Here is a 17,279-nt window from a genome sequence, read left to right as displayed (position 1 = left end):
CTTGCCAAAGAGGTCAGCTGAAAATGTGCACCTTCGGTTGGCCACCAGAACTCAAGCGCCGGCCATGAGGGCCGCGATAACAGCCGATTGTCGCTCTCCGCTCGTATTAACCGACCGTGACATTAGAATAAATGCAAATATTATCGCGAAAATATTCTGGAGGGTGTATTAAAGCCTTGGGCACGCAAACATTTTGGCCACAGACCTTGGATATTTCAACAGGACTCAGCACCATCGCACTCAGCACTCGCCACCCGAGAATGGTTACAAAATGAGGTTCCTCGCTTTATTTCCAGCGCACAATGGCCACCAAAATCTCCGGATACCAATCCGTTGGACTATTGTGTCTGGAGTATTTTTTGGAAAGTAAGGTTGGCACTAACAAATACCAAAGTTTCGATCACCTCAAGCAAGCGCTTCGCCGGGAATGGGCCAAAATACCGCAGAGCAACATTCGGGCAGCGTGTGACGGTTTCATTGACCGTTTGAAGGCCATAATTCGTGCCAATGGTGACCAATTCGGACAAATCTAAAGTTATTCTAAAATTTCTAAAGTTCTAAAGTTTCAATAAAATTAAAAAATTAAAAAAAATGTAAGAGTTATGGCGTTTGACATTGTTGCAGTTTTTTTTATCTCACCTTGTATACTTTTTGGGATCTCCGATGAATATTTCGAGGTCTTGCAACAGGAATAATAAACTTGATATACCCTTTATTTAATAGTGGAGGGTATGAAAAATGCAAGGACTTCTGAACGTATACATGCCCGACATCAATCATACACACTATAGTTCATTTATAGATAATGGACGTATGATTAACGACAGCATGTATACGCTAACATTTACTGCCTATTTTTCTACCGTTTCACAACACTTTCTTTAAAAATGACAAAGACTTACAATATTGCTTTGTAGAAAAATTCCTATCTTTCGAAAAAAAATTATAAAAAAAAAAACAAAATTGAAAATGGCTTCAAAAATTCCAATTGACATTCAAATCCACAGACCAAAAAAATTACCTATTAAGGAAATTCTTTTGTACCCCTGTGTGTAATCTCATTTAACTATTATCAAATCCAAAAAACAGCAATAACAACAAAACCCCCTCCCAGATCATTTAAATATCATACATAATTATAATGGCTATCACAAATTCTGCTTTTAAATGTCAGTTGGATTCTTTACCTTTTTCGTTGGTGTCTCTTTATCAAGTTTATCTCTGACGACGACGACGACGAGAAAGGTAGATAAGAAACACAATAAGTCAGCATTTTGTAAAATATATTTCAAAATCTTGTTTTCTTCATTCTCTTCTTCTTTAAACGCGACATTTGTATTTATTCGGAATTTACGTATGTTTTTTCTGTTTGATTGTTGTTGCCCGTGTGTATTCAGAGATTTATTTTTTAAGAAGTTGCTGTTTTTTTTGTTTAAAACAATTTTCTTTGTCAAGTTGACATTTACGGTTGTTTATAAGGAAAAAACGAATAATGTCGCTGTTTATAGGCCTCAAGCGAAAGAATGACAATTGCGAACAAAAAAAAAAGAGAGGTATGATTCCATTGGAATGTTTGGAATGTTTTTGTGCAAATATTTACACTTTTATTTCTTTATAAAAATAGATCATAAAAGTGGGGAATTTTTTCGTGATTAGTGTAATGCAAGAAATTCCATAAAGAGGTATAGAAAAGGGAAAGGGGGGAGCAAACAAATGTGTTCCATGTTCTAAGCAGTTAAAAAGAATTTCAATTATTTTTTTTTGATAATTAAAATAATAAAATTGACACATGTTTTTCTACTTCAACTTCTGGCATTTGTGTGTCTGTGTATGCTTGTTTAATTAGTCAACTCTGTCTCTAGACAAAAAAAGTTTAATTTAAATTATTGACGCTGTTTCAAAAGAATTTAATATTCATAACTGGTTTGCCATGGATACAAGTGTCTTTTCCCGAGCAGCAAAAATGCTACACGTGCGCTAAGCTTCAAACAAAATTACTCTCCTTGGAGGGGGAGGAGAAGACATTTGCTATCCTAGTAAACCGAAAATGAAATTAAATTTTGTTTCATCAGAATCAATAGCAAACAATAAAAATATTTATGCAATTAAATCACGTTCTTCTTGGATTAAGAAAATAAACAATTATTTGAATATTGGAGGATGAATGACCATACGTGTGGTTTATTTGAATTATTATTTCAAAATTGAAATAAATTCATGATTAATACACAATTTTGCCAATGGGGATGGGACGTATGATTAATGTCGGCATGTATACGCCTTGAATGACTCAAACTGTTGTTTATCTTTCTTTAGCCAAAAAAGGCAAATTAATGCAACTTAAAATTTCAAATTTAAAGACTTAAATATAATTGGTTATTTTTATGGATAATATTTTTTAAATTTCCAATTTTTCAGAAAAAGTTAAATTTTTGGACTATTTGTAAGTCTAGCAATTTTAAAGAAGAATATATTGTCCTGAAGTATGCAGAAATCAAATATGAAATAAAGGTAGCTAAAATTGGGAAATTTTTCGATTTTTAAAATAATATGTTTACAAAGCGTATGAATGTTGGTAAGACGTATACGCCCACCATAGAGCGTATGATTAATTTTAACAATTATCCGCATACGTCTACTTATTGGAGGCTTATGTTTTGAAAATTTGAGTAATCGCAATCGAATCTATTTTTGATTTATTTATTTTTTTTTTTTTAATTTTAACAAGTGAAAAATCTGGCCGGTCGATCTTCGAATACCCTCCACCATTGGAACGAATTTGGCAATTTTCAAAAAAAAAAAAAATAATAATAATAATAAAATAAAATTCTTTAAAAAATTCTGGTAAAATCTTAAAAATACTGAATGCAGCCGTTATATTAGGGTCTATTTGATGACGTGGACCTGCATAAGCAACTTTTGTCATAAGCCATTAGAATACTCAAAAAAAATTCGGTGTAGCTAAAATCATTAAAATAACGAATATCGGGAGGTACCGTCATATGAGGGCTATACGATGACATGGACCTGCACAGACAATTTTCAGTCATAGGCTGGAGTATCCATTACGAACTTAAAATACCAAATTTGAAACATTCCCGGTGAATAATCTAGCTAAAATCATTAAAATACCGAATATCGGGAGGTACCTTTATATGAGGACTATACGAAGGCGTGGACCTGCACGGAAAATTTTCTGTCATAGGCTGAAGTATCCATTACAAACTTTAAATACAAAATTTGAAACAATTCCGGTAAATAATGCCGCTAAAACCATTAAAATACCGAATATTGGGAGTTGCCGTTATATGGGGGCCATACGAAGGCGTGGACCTGGACGGACAATTTTCTGTCATAGGCTGTAGTATCCATTACAAACTTTAAATACCAAATTTGAAACAATTCCGGGTAATAATGTCGCTTAAATCAACAAAATACCGAAAATATGGAGGTACCATTGTATGGGGGCTATACCAAAACGTGGACTTACATGGCCTTTTTTCAATACCAAAAGTCCTGCAGACATAATATACATTTGAGTAAAATTTTTATCAACGTACTGGATTTCCTTCGGAAGCTAGGATTTTTTTAGGATTTGCAAAATTTGCGCAAGATTATATGATCCTTTCTTGTTCTATGAGGAAAATTTTTTTTATGAAAAAATGTTGACCTTTTGTGGGGAAGGTACCCGAAGCAGTGGACCGATATTGCCCATTTTCCATTTCGAACTAATTCTGATAATAATATTTCGATGTACCTAGTTTGGAACAAAGCGAATACTCCCTTCGAGTGATATCGTGCACACCAGCCAAACAGACAACGGACAGACGGACAACCCTAAAACGACCCTAATGGTCTTAAAATGGATTTGGTCCAAAGAGGCAGAGGGTCTAAAATCTTATTTTTTCGATGAGGCACGTTTTGGACATATCAAATGATATATGCCCTCTCTAGTCATATGGCTAAGGGTGTAAAAATAATATTGAGCGTATGAAATATGCCAATACGTATACGTAGAGTATCACCCATGTACCCTCTGCAATTATCGGTTATACCATAATAAAATCTTTTGTGGCAAAATCTAGAATTTATATTGATTTTTTAATTTCAAATTTTTAGAGACAAAATTGAATTTATCGTTTCGTTCTGTAGAGGTATTTTTTTTTTTTTGAATTTTAAGTAAGCTCAAAAATAAAAGAGTAAATGTCCCATGGAGCGTATGATATATGTCAGCATGTATACGCATCGTTTTGCCGATGTTGTACCTGTTCCAAAATTATAAATGAAAACGTATTAAAAAAATATTTCATCCTCTCTGAATCACATTCTCTCTTACTCTCTCGTGTTAATACACCCTTTTATTGATCATAAATATTTATTTAAGAATTTCTCGGTGAAATGGCGTATAATCAATATTGGCATGCATACGTGTCGCAATACGCCTCTTCACACAATCTGTCTTGTCATAAATCCTATTATAGCCCATAAACAATGTGGAATTTAAAATAAATATAGCTAAGAATAATATTGCCAAAAAGGAGCGTATGATCAATATTGGCATGTATACGTAGAGGAGTACACTGGGCAGCTCGCTCTCTCTTTCTGGGCCTCTCCCAAATAAAAACCAAGCAAATTTTTATTAACATTTTTTGAAGCAAAACAAAATTTAACGGTTTTTTTTATCAGCCTTTCAAAACAAAAAAAAAAAAAAAATAAATAAATAAAAATTCGTTAAAAAAATTACACAGAGACATTTTTTAGTTAATAGCTCGATTTTTGTATTGAAGACCTTAATGAGAAGAATGGTCTCTCATAGTTTTTCTACAGGGATATGATTTCTGATAAAGTTATTGAAGGGTTTTTGGAGAGCTGGGTGAATATTAACATGATTACACTCAAAATTAAGTTCTCCTCTCAGAAGGGTATAATTATAGAGGAACTTATTTAGCTTAAATAAATAACTCGATAAACGCTTGTTTATAAAAAAATTATAAATTTAGAGTTTTTGCTAAGATCATATTTTAATAATTTATGTGTTTTTTTCACATTTGAGACGTGCTTAATGTTGGGAAATTTTCAGTGAAAAGGAAAGCCATTTCAAGTAAATATATGATCAACGTCGGCACGTATACGTTAAACCGTAAACTTGCTCTCTTTAGGTCTATTCCAAACCAAAAAACTTCTTAGTTTTGAATAAGAAATCATTAAAAAAATATTTATTTTTTATTTTATTTTTTTTTTTTCATTTTTTAATTTTGATATCCTTTTTGAAAATTTTTGTTTATTAATAAAAATAGTGATATTATTATTATTATTATTATTATTATTATTATTATTATTATTATTATTATTATTATTATTATTATTATTATTATTATTATTATTATTGTTATTATTATTATTATTATTATTGTTATTATTATTATTATTATTATTATTACTATTATTATTATTATTACCATTATTACTATTATTTTTATTATTACTATTATTATTATTATTATTTTATTATTATTATTATTATTATTATTATTATTATTATTATTATTATTATTATTATTATTCTTATTATTATTATTATTATTATTATTATTATTATTATTATTATTATTATTATTATTATTATTATTATTATTATTATTATTATTATTATTATTATTATTACTATTACTATTACTATTATTATTATTATTATTATTATTATTATTATTGTTATTATTATAATTATAATTATTATTATTATTATTATTATTATTTCATATATCTTTTAATAATTGATTTTTTTGATAATATTTTTATTTTTTTATTTATTTATTATTATTTTTTTGTTTTTGCTCCTAACTGCCTTGTCTCATGACCATCTCAATTTCAATGGAATATTTTGCCCCTTCTGATCGCATTTTTAAATATCTAAGTATTCGCCAATAATTTGTTATAACCCTAAAAATTTTCCAATCAGATCACGTATAGGAGCCCAGCATGACACTAAACTGCGGGATGTCCCGCAGTTTGGTATGTGCGGCTGTATCATATGGCGAAAATATTTTTCACTCAAGACTACAGAAAAAGATTGATTGGCCGATTCACAGTTTGCTGATGAATCAGCCAGGCGGTCAGCTCTGGTGATGGCAAATTAAATGTTGTGAGAATGAAATGGCGTTTGGCCGTAAAATGTACAAACGATCAGCAGATTGTCATGAAATGAAGTAGCAAAAAAAAAACGAACAATTTACTCAGCAGGAACATGTTAACGATTAAAAACAGATGTTTTCTTTCCTTGTTTTGTTTTTGTTGCATTTTTTTATGACAAAAAAAAAATTATGAGGAGAGAAAGAAAAACATTTTTTTATTTAAAAACAAAAAAATATGTTGACAATAAACAGGGAATGTGTATGGGAAGAAAGGAGATGGGAAAACCAGGGGTCAATGGGCGGATTTTTAAAATTTCAAATATTTAATTAAAAAAATAGACCCAGGAATGGCAAAGAAGGAAAAGAAAAACTAGGGGGTCAATGGGCAAATTTTGAAATTTTCAATTAAAAAATGGGTCCAGAAATGGGAAAGAAGGAAAGGAAAAACCAGGGGGTTAATGGGCAAATTTTGAAATCTTAAATTAAAAATTCAATTGAAAATGACTCCAAATTTTGATAAGCAAATGTAACTTTTTTATACCTTCTAACAAGAGTGGAGAACCTTTGAACCCAATTAACCTTAACACCATTTCCATTTTTTGTTTTCCTCTACTTTTTTTATCAATTTTTTTTTTTTTGCTGTGGAAAATCATTCCAAAAGAATGTCCGGTGCCGATTTTTTGCTTTTGTCAACAACAAATGCGCAATTATGAATATTGACGACAATGAGTGTGAACACTTACGTTTTCATATATATATATACATATATATGTTTTATTTCGTTTTCCTTGCTTCTTCTTTATTTTCATAATCATTGCTTTCACAGATCGTCGAACAATATTTCATATATGAGGAGGCATACATATAGATATAAAAAAATGGAACCAAGCCAACTAGCATATATACACACATAAATAAAAAAAACCAAAAAATTAAAATCAAAAAAATTCAAATGTGAAAATCTAGAAAAAAAAAATATCACAAAAAATAACCAAAAAAAAAAAAATGTCCAAAAAAACGTTCTGCCAAAAAAAAAAAACGTTCTGCCAAGTGTTGACATAAGGCAAACGACAAAATACCAAACACCGAAGAATGGCACAAAGCAACATACACAAAACCATGAAAGTGACGCATAGCACACGTATCAAAACGGATACAACAATAGCAACAAAGAAATAGAAAAACAGAACACATCTATACCAAAAACTCAGATATTCAGCAAAAGCCCCACATACACACACACATACACATTGAATGATCTCTATGGATACTCTATTTGGGAGCTACTCAAAATATTTTTCTTGGGATTTTTTATAGACTACCATGAAAGACAGAGAGAGAGAGCGATTTTTATAGACTCCCATGAAAGACAGACAGACAGAGAGAGCAAAAACAAGCGAATATCGAGGCAAATAACTTGTGGCGAATTCTTCAACCAAGCCTTTCACGATACCGTTGGGCGCCATTCTGACCGCTATAAATGATGGCAATTATAAATAGCATTGGAATTTCAGAATGGATTTGAAATGGATTTTCAAATCGAAGGGTGGTTGTTTGGCATGTTTATATGATACTCTTGGGTATGTAAATGCCAGAAGCAGAGAGGCAAAAATATTTGGAATAAATTCAAAACATCAGCTGGTAAAAGACAAAAAAAAGTAAAAAACCAGGCAAGAACTTTTTTGCTAATTGTTCCTAAATATCAGGACAAAAAAAAAAACAAAAATATTGTAAATATATCCTAAGCCATGTGTCTTCAGAAGGTATATCTCATGATACTGCCAAAACGTGCCTAATCGAAATAACAGAGACCTAAGGACTAAGGTCTCTTTGGACCAAATTCGTTTTAGGACATTTCGAATTGATCTAGACAGGTTCGTACGCCTGTTTATCTTCTGGCTATCTAGCTGATTCGCACGATTATTCCCGAAAGAAGTATCTGATTTGGTCCAAAATTGACACATCGTAATATTATTATAAAACTTAGACCGAAGATGGGCTATACAGGGTGAGATGGAAATAAACTGCAATCAATTTCAAACTGCTGTAATTTCTAAGCCACTCGTCCGACAGCTGTTAAAATTATTCCAGTGGCAGCTCATTATATTGTTTACAAGCGGCATTTTGGTGGGAATTTTCCAGAAAAAAAAGTTATTTGTGGCGGAATTCAAGCGTGATAGTGTGATTTCTTTATATTTGGCTGGAAAACCACAGGTGGCTAGCGTTAGAGTACTCCCGTATTTAAATGTCAATAAATCTTTTGTGTCTCGTACCTTCGCTCGTAACCATGATACTGGTAGCGTAGCCCCCCGGCGTCAAGGAATTGGACGTAAGAAAACAGCAACATCAGCAGAAATGGTTCGAAAAGTAAAGGAGCGACTTGATCGAAACCCGCGTCGCAAAAGCTGAAAAATGGCTCGTGAGCTGAACATATCGCAATATTCCATTCGGCAAATATTGAAAAATGAAGACGGCGTAAAGCCATTGAAATTTCAAAAAGTGCAAGAACTTACACCGCAACAGAAAGAAAATAGACTCAAAAGAGCTAAAGAGTTGCTTCGCTTGGCCGAATGTGGTTAACTGCCAAATTTGGGTTTCTCCGTCTCCTCTGAGAAAACAATCGTTGTCCAGCAGTCTGTAAACATACAAAATGATGGTGTTTTTTTGCCAAAGAGGTCAATTGAAAACGTGCACCTTCGGTTGGCCACCAGAACTGAAGCGCCGGCCACGGTGATGGTGTTGGCAGCCATAACAGCCAGTGCCGAATATTATCGCGAAAATATTGTGGAGGGTGTATCAAAGTCTTGGGCACGTAAACATTTTGACCACAGACCTTGGACATTCCAAGAGGAGTCAGCACGCGCCACCCAAGAATGGTTACAAAATGAGGTTTCTCGATTCATTTTCATCACACAATGACCACCAAAATCTCCGGATAACAATCAGTTGGACTATTGTGTCTGGAGTATTTTGGAAAGCAAGGTTGGCACTAAAAAATACCAAAGTGTCGATCACCTCAAGCAAGCGCTTCGCCGGGAATGGGCCAAAATTCCGCATAGCAAGATTTGAAAATGAAAAATAGTTATTTTCCATAAAACATATTGCATAGCTCTATGTTTTCCATTAATAGAAGATATTCTCAAAATCTTCGGTAAATAGGGAAGTCTTCCAATACAACCATTCCATACAAAAAGATTTTCTAAAAAAAATTCCAAACACCTCTAGAAGTCTTAAAACAGACCCTCAGGAGAAGCCGCTCTTAAAGGTATTTCTTCTATAAAAGAATTTCAAAAAATCTGCTTAAAATCTCTGATACTTGATATCCGGCACATTCCTATTTCTCCAATATTGCTCTTGATCTTCCTTCCACTTTTGGCTTTTCAATGTCTTGCAAAACAATCTAACCCAATTTACCCACATTTCCCACTTAATTTTGAGATGTAACACCCTGTGAGAGAAACTGCAAATGATTCCCATATTCCATAAAATTCCTCAATATCCCTGTTGCCTTCATTACACGATGGCCCAATTATGTCTATCAAAAATATTGAATTATGAAATGAAAACAGCAATACGATTCATAACAACCCATATCTCTCTGGAATGGTCGATTCGATTGGTGGGGGAAAATTGTACCATTTTCATAGTGGGAAATTATCCAAACCAACATTTGGCCAGGGAAATGTACACACACACACTTAACATGTTTTCAACAAGTGGAGAACTTGGTGGCCTGGCTGTCTGTTGCCTGGTTTTGGTGAAGCCACAAGCAATGCAAGATCTAAAGTGTTTTTGGCCAATACTTAACACATTGACCTCTTTTTAAGAGGTTGGGTGGATGGCAGGGTGGCTGGGATGGCTGCCAGCTTTCATGGAAGAAATTTACAGATGTGATTGCCAATTAGGGAATGCTAGGCGAAATTTACAAAAGATAAAAATTATTGTTGGTGAAGAGGAAATATGAGTATATATTTTTTTTTTTAATTTCAAAATAAATATTTCAAAATAAATATTTCAAATTAAAAAATTATTATTTTAATAAATAGTATTATTGCTATACGAAGAACTTTTTATTATATTTTTTTTTATTTTTATTATAGACTAGCAAGTGCCCGCAACATTGTCAAAGAAAAGTCCACCTCCAAATGGTCGATTCGTATAATTATAATAGCACACATTCCGAAACCCAACTCCATATCTCAATTCTAGATACCAAAAGAACTCCCAATATGAAGTTTAAGAATTCCAGCTTTATCCCATCGCTCAATACCAAATTTAGTACCACTTAGTAATATTCGAACATTTTTAGCACATAGTTCCAAATCCACCTCCGTATCTTAACCACAGACAATAACAGCCAACCTTTCTTTACAAAATTCTTCAGACACAATAGTTCAACGGATTGGTATTCGGAGATTTTGGTGGCCATTGTGCGCTGGAAATGAAGCAAGGAACCTCATTTTGTAACCATTCTTGGTTGGCGCGTGCTGAGTGCGATGATGCTGAGTCCTGTTGGAATGTCCTAGGTCTGCGGCCAAAAATTTTGCGTGTCCAAGGCCTTGATGCAGCCTCTAGAATATTTTCGCGATAATATTCGGCATTTATTCTGATGCCACGGTCGATTAATACGAGCGGTGAGCGATCATCGATCTTGTTATGGCGGCCCACATCATCACCATGGCCGGCGCTTGAGTTCTGGTGGCCAACCGAAGGTGCACATTTTCAGATGACCTCTTTGGAAAGTAAACACGATAAGTTTCTTTGTTTACCAACTACGGGACTACGAATGTTTTCGGCAGTTCACCATAAATTGCGGTATAAATTCTTGCACTTTTTGGAATGTCAATGGCTTTACCCCGATCTCATTTTTCAATATTTGCCGAATGGAATATTACGATATATTCAGCTCACGAGCCATTTTTCGGCTACTGCGACACGGGTTTCGATCAAGTCGCTTCTTTACTTTTTGAGTCATTTCTGCTGATGTTGATGTCGAGACAAAAAGATTTATTTACATTTAAATGCTGGAGTGCTCTAACGATAGCCACTTGTGTTTTTCCAGCCAAATATAAAGAAATCACACTATCACGCTTAAATTCCATCGCGAATAACTTATTTTCTGGAAAATTCTCACCAAAATGCTTTTGTCCGCTTGCAAACAATATAATGAGCTGTCGCTGGAATAATTTTAACAGTTGTCGGACGAGTGGCTTAGAAATGACAGCAGTCTGAAGTTGGTTGCAATTTTTTCATCTCATTCTGTATGGTTTCCCTTGAAAATGTCCTTCACTCTCCCCCTTTTTCTCTTTTTCCATATTAATTCATTAATGAGTTTTCCCCTACAATTTTCCCCTATTTTTCCAAAAACCCTCAACTAATCCCATAAACATTGTTCGCAACATTAGTGTCATGTGTCAATAACAAAAGTCAAAAGTTCCCACCACCGCCATCATCATCAGCTCATCATGCGGCTATAGTTCCCATGAAAATTTTTCCATTTTTTCTTTTACTTGTTGCTAACTTGTGACCATGATGGGTGGTCGCTGGCTGGAAGGCATTGTGATTTTTTTGTTTTGTTGTGTTATTTTTACCAACCAACACACACACATGATGTCCTTAGAATGCGTGGTTGTCCTGTGTGTGTGTGGGATTTTTGCAGCATTGTGACACACGAACTCTCAATGAATTGAAGTTGCTGAATTTACGATTCTGCTGCTGCTGTTCTGCCATTTTCACGTGCTTAAAATTAGTTTTTGTTTCTGGGTCCATTTACCACATATCCAGCTGGGCTTCTATACCATTTTCTCAATGAGTTTTGTCTGTCGAAAGGTTAGGGGGGTTATTACACACATACACACATAAAAATAGAAGGGAGAATGCATGTGAGTGGGTGGCTTGAGCCTGCAATAACATTGAGTATCCAAGCACGTGTTACTAATAGTTATGTGTATAGCTTCACATATGACGTTTGTTAGGGTACATGTGTATGGATTTATATACATATGTATGTATTTATGTATGTCTTGTGGGAAAATATGTGCCTTCCATAAACCGAGGCAATGGAAATTTCTTCTTTTCCCGAAAAAAAAAAAATAATCAACAGTTGATTAATTTTTAAGCGGAAGTCATCACTGGGTATTTAAGCGAATCACTGCCTTTATTGCCAGGAAACAATTAATTGTCATTAGGCAAGGCGTTTCAATGGCAGAGGGAAGAATGGCAGGCATGCCGGCAAACCGACATGTGTGGCATGCTGGAATATCTAAACGCAAATGATATGGAATTTTTTTTTTGGGGGGAAACATTTAACACTTAATTAGCAGAAGAGATAAATGAAAATTTTCCTGAATTCCAAATTTTTTTTCGAAACCAAAATTTTCCTAAAATTTCAACAAAAGGTCTCCCTTTGCTGAGGATTGTAATTTGGCTTTCCCGGAAAATCTTGTAACAATAAGTAACTTAAGTTTAAATTTTGTGCCATTTAAGGTGATATTTAAAACGTAATCCTCTTGCACCAATCTCCCCCTTTTGCCCCATAATGTTCTCTTCAAAAAAAAAAAAAAAAAAAGAGAAGCAACAACTTCGAAACGCGCTCTCATCTAATTAATTACAATGCAATTTGATTATGCATAAATAAAAGTAATTGCCAGCAACCTACTTTTTTTCCTCCAATGCCAGCACCTCCCCTGCCCCCACCCCTACCTTGTCTTGCATTAGAGACACGTGTTATGATTGAGATTACAACTACACGGCAGGAGGTCTAATTATCTTGCCAGCTTCTTTTATTTATTTATAGTTGGCAAGAATTTTTGCAAGAAAAAATAAATAAATATGGCATGTGTTCTATTTACAAGAAGCCAAAAGGATATGCAGAGCATATTCCCTGGGGAGTTATAGTTTTTTTGGAGAGAGAACATATTGTCTAGGTTACATTGGAAGCGTCTAATATCAAAAATCTGTAAGGGCTTTACGTAATGTGACGACAATGAAGGTGAAGTTTTTTTTATGTTGGAATTTTTAAGGAGATTTCACATCTCCTTAAAAATTCCAACATAAAAAAAACTTCACTTCCAATCAAATTGGAACTGGAGAAAATAAAAAAATTGGCTCAGAATCTTAGACAAAAAAAATGGGATACTTTTAAGGTCAATGTATTTTTGGCCCCAAAAATCTGTCAAGAATCTCGTTTCTCTTTACATGATGTCACAAAAAAAAAACGTTTTGAATAATTTTATTTGAGCTACTTTTGAAATTGCCACATCCAGCTCTCTTAGAACACAAAGAGACCGATTATCCTAAAATCTATTGAAAAAATTTAGCAAGAAGCTTAAAGTGCAAAATCACCGTTAGAGATGTGTGGGGAAAAATGTAAGCTTTTTAAGAATTTTTTACTGAAGAAATATAAAACCCCGAAACGTGATTTTTTTAAGACATTAGACCTACAAATTTGAATTTTTGAGGAGTATTTTGAAAAATTGTTAGGACCACAAACAAGGTTTTTTTCAATTCTGTTTTTAATAAACCAACATTCTGTTCCCTTAAATCACTGTTAGAGCCAAAAATGTGGAATTTTAAAGATATATTTTTAGGTCTACCAGAGCCACCAAGTTGAATTTTAAGCGACAGAAATTTTGTATTCTAGGATTGAGTCTTCTTTCCACAGTCACAAAAGGATGCATATGTTTCTAGGCCGACAAATTGTCGATTTTCATTGTTTTGGAGCCAAAAAAAGAGAATTTTTAAAATATTTAAAAATTTAAAGATTTTTTCAAATCCACAAAACAGGGGGCGTTTCAGAGCCGGGAATTTTTAAATTTTTTTCAGGATCACAAATGTGGATACAGATAGTCATTGAAAAAACGATTTTAGGCCCTACGTCTCTTTGGACCAAACCCAGTTCAGTTTTAGCGGTGTCCGCCCATTCGTCTGCCTGTCTCTCTGGCTGCCTATTTATATCCAACTATCTGAATTGTTCCAAACTTGGTACATCGTAACATTACTATGGAACTCAGATCGAGTTCGGAGATGGACAGTATTGCTCCACTCGTTCTGGTACCTAATTTACCTCATAAAAAGAGAAAGGATCCGCCGAATTTTTTCAAACATTACAAATTCCAATATTTGTATCAGTCAGAATTTTAAATGATTATATAAAATTGGAAATAAAAGTCCAATTGTCTTTAAATTCCGCATATCTTAATATTTCCACTACCACAAGATATGGTATGAAGAATTTTCAAAGAATGTAATTTACCTCATAAAAAGAGAAAGGATCCGCCGAATTCCAATTTTTGTATCTGTGCTATGTGGAAAAATTGTCAATATCGGCCCACTTCAGAAAGTACCTGTCCCACGAAGGGTCAGAATTTTAAATAATTATAACTTTTACAAAATTGGAAATAAAAGTCCAATTGTCTTTAAATTCCGCATATCTTAATATTTCCACTACCACAAGATATGGTATGAAGAACGGATAGAACGGATCACTTCTTCTGGTACCTCCCCCACAAAGGGTCAACATTTTGAATAACCATAACGCATATAAAATGTGAAATTAGCGTCAAATTCCCTCAATATTCCCAACAACCCAATATTTTTGAGGATGTTAAAGACTTGGGTTTTTAGCGAAGATTTTCAGAGCCAAATAGATAAATTCTTTTTCGGAGTCAAAAATTTGATTTAATTTTTTAAATCTAGATTAAGAGTTTTTTTTAGAGCCACAAATTTTTTATATGTTTCTTTAATGTGTTTCTTAACACTTTCCCATGGGCGACTACAAACCCTGATTCTTTTACATATTTTAGCTAGGGATGTGGATATTTTCAATATTTTTTCTTGAGGCTCAACAAACGTGGATTTAAGAATTATGTCCTCTTTTTTGTTTGAATTTAAGATGGATATTTTTAAGATTTTTTTTTCGGTCTTATAAGAGCTTGAGGCTTTTAAAGTTTTTTTTTTTTTTAAGACACTACCGGTGGCAAAATACTTATTTTTTAGACTTTTTTTCTGATACCTTCTCAACAAAGGTTGAAATTCAAAATAAAAACAAAGCTAATATAAAACAAATGGCAACATTTGTGACACATTCGGAAAATGAATAATCTTAAAAATTTTGCCAATAATACATCTTGTAAAGATGTGAAATATATCGGGTCCTTTTTGGCAAATATCTACATCGACCTGCAAATGGTCAAAATATTTTTAAAATATTAAAAGGACCGTTTACAGCATTTAATCTAAAATCCGCCAATCAAGATATTTGTTTAGTATCAATTTTTGTTATCCTTCTAAAACAAAAGGTCAAAATTAAAAAAAAAAAAAATATTTTTTTTTTAAACTTAGGTGTTACTGAAAAAATTTTAATGTCGGTCCTTTGCGTACCTCTCCCACAATGGGCAACAATTTTAAATAAACGTGAATCAAGTATATGGTAAAGGGCGTTTTCAAGTTTTTTTCCAAATCTAGAGCATCGTAATATTTTTGTACGCCATTTGGGTCGTGACTGCGGTTCTATATAGGTGTACTAAATTTCATAAATCCTTTGAACACAAAAAAGCTCAAATTTTTCAAATTTCCAAAATGTTTCGCAAAAAAATGCTTTTAAACTAACATATTTTCTTGAGTGTAAACTATCACAAAATCCTCTCTTATCGGTCTTTTTGTGCTTTATTTAATTGTCATAAAATAACCGTTCTCCTACTAACATTGCGTCAAGACAGTTAAAATTCAAAATATTTATAAATCAAACAAAATGAATAAAAAATAAAAAAAAAACTTAAATGTGTGAACAGCAAAAAGATGTCAAGTACGCAGACTAGGTCTCAAATTTAATTAAAACTAAATTGGTTGAAAGACAACAACCAAGAGATGATGCTTCAAACTCACCTGTTGAATGTCAATGAATATTCCAAATTCCAATTGAGTGCGGGAGCGAGAGAGACAGAGAGATAAGGACAACTTCAGATGTTGTAATTGATAATAATTAATTTATTTTCTTGATTGTTAATAAAAATGTATTTAAAATGTGTAAAATGTAAACACTTTGCTTTTTTTAATGGCACAAAAATTTCCTCTTGGTAACGGGTCTTTTTTTTTTTGAATATCTTTTTGTTTTCAAATAACTGGCTTTCACAATTTCTTGGCTTTTTTCACTTGTTCACAGTTTGAATGTAAATTATTTAACATTTTCTTTGTTTGGTACTCTAGAACTTTGTTGTTGTTGTTGATTTTTCTCTTGGGTTTCACAAAAAGGTTTTAATTTAATCTCAATTTGGTAATTTTCAGAAAAAAATATGTTTCAAATTTTTTTCTATTTATCGATTTTTTTTTCTGTGGGCATTTAATGGTTAACACTTTCACTTGTAACTGAAAATGCCATAAATTTGAATAGATTTTTTTTTATATAAAATATCAAATCGTTGGTTTTCCCCCCAATTTTTTTTGTTTGGTATGGGAAAACTGAATAAGCTTTTTTGCCGAAAGCCGTTTTGTGATTTGATTTTGTAAACGGTTTCAAAATTTCCAATAATTTTTCCAAAATTTTATTTGCTATTGCGAAAGACTTTGTTGTTATTTTTATAAATATTTTCTTTTGTTGTTGCTGTTGGTATATTTTTGTGCTGTTTCAAAATTTGTGTTTTTTTCTAGGTGTGCTTTCCGCTCAACACATCTTATTCCGACGATATCTCATATAAAACTGTTTTGCTTTTCCCAGCCGTTATCGCTGATATAGACGACAAGATGTTTTCACATCATTTCTGTGTGTTTTGAAATTGAAATATTCCCACAATTTGAGTGGAATTGCTTTCTAGCCAGAATTTTTGTTTTTCTTGTGGGACCTAAATGGTTGGGTTTAGCTAAGAGAAGTGCCGTTGATTCGATATTTCTTTAATACATTTAAAAAAAAAAAATTAATTTAAATTTTTTAAATAATTATTGGGTCTTTCAAAAAAAGAGCGTTTAAACATCGTCGGGTTTTCAAATTCTCATTTTTTTGTTTTTGAATTTTCCAAAAAAAGAACCAAATTTAAAAAAAAATTCACGACCCCAAAATATTTCCACGAGCAAATATTTAAAAACGTCTACGATCCCAAAATCTTTAAAATGTCTTTTTGGAAACTCCACGACCCCACAACCTCCACAACCCCA

At 32.9% G+C, this 17,279-nt stretch overlaps 1 protein-coding gene across 1 annotated transcript in view; it reads right to left on the bottom strand.

Annotated features, from left to right (window-relative positions):
• Positions 1 to 16,831, bottom strand: part of LOC101899294 (ras-related and estrogen-regulated growth inhibitor-like protein) — a 60,906-nt gene extending 44,075 nt beyond the window's left edge. The window contains exon 1 of the mRNA XM_005181541.4: positions 16,017 to 16,831. The gene's annotated coding sequence lies outside the window, so the exon portion shown is untranslated. The remainder of the gene's footprint in view (positions 1 to 16,016) is intronic.
• Positions 16,832 to 17,279: the final 448 nt, after the last annotated feature.

Source organism: Musca domestica, unplaced genomic scaffold (assembly GCF_030504385.1).
Source record: "Musca domestica strain aabys unplaced genomic scaffold, Musca_domestica.polishedcontigs.V.1.1 19, whole genome shotgun sequence".
NCBI lineage: Eukaryota > Metazoa > Arthropoda > Insecta > Diptera > Muscidae > Musca > Musca domestica.
Note: the sequence above shows the minus strand (reverse complement) of the source record. Positions and strands in the feature narration are given on the sequence as shown.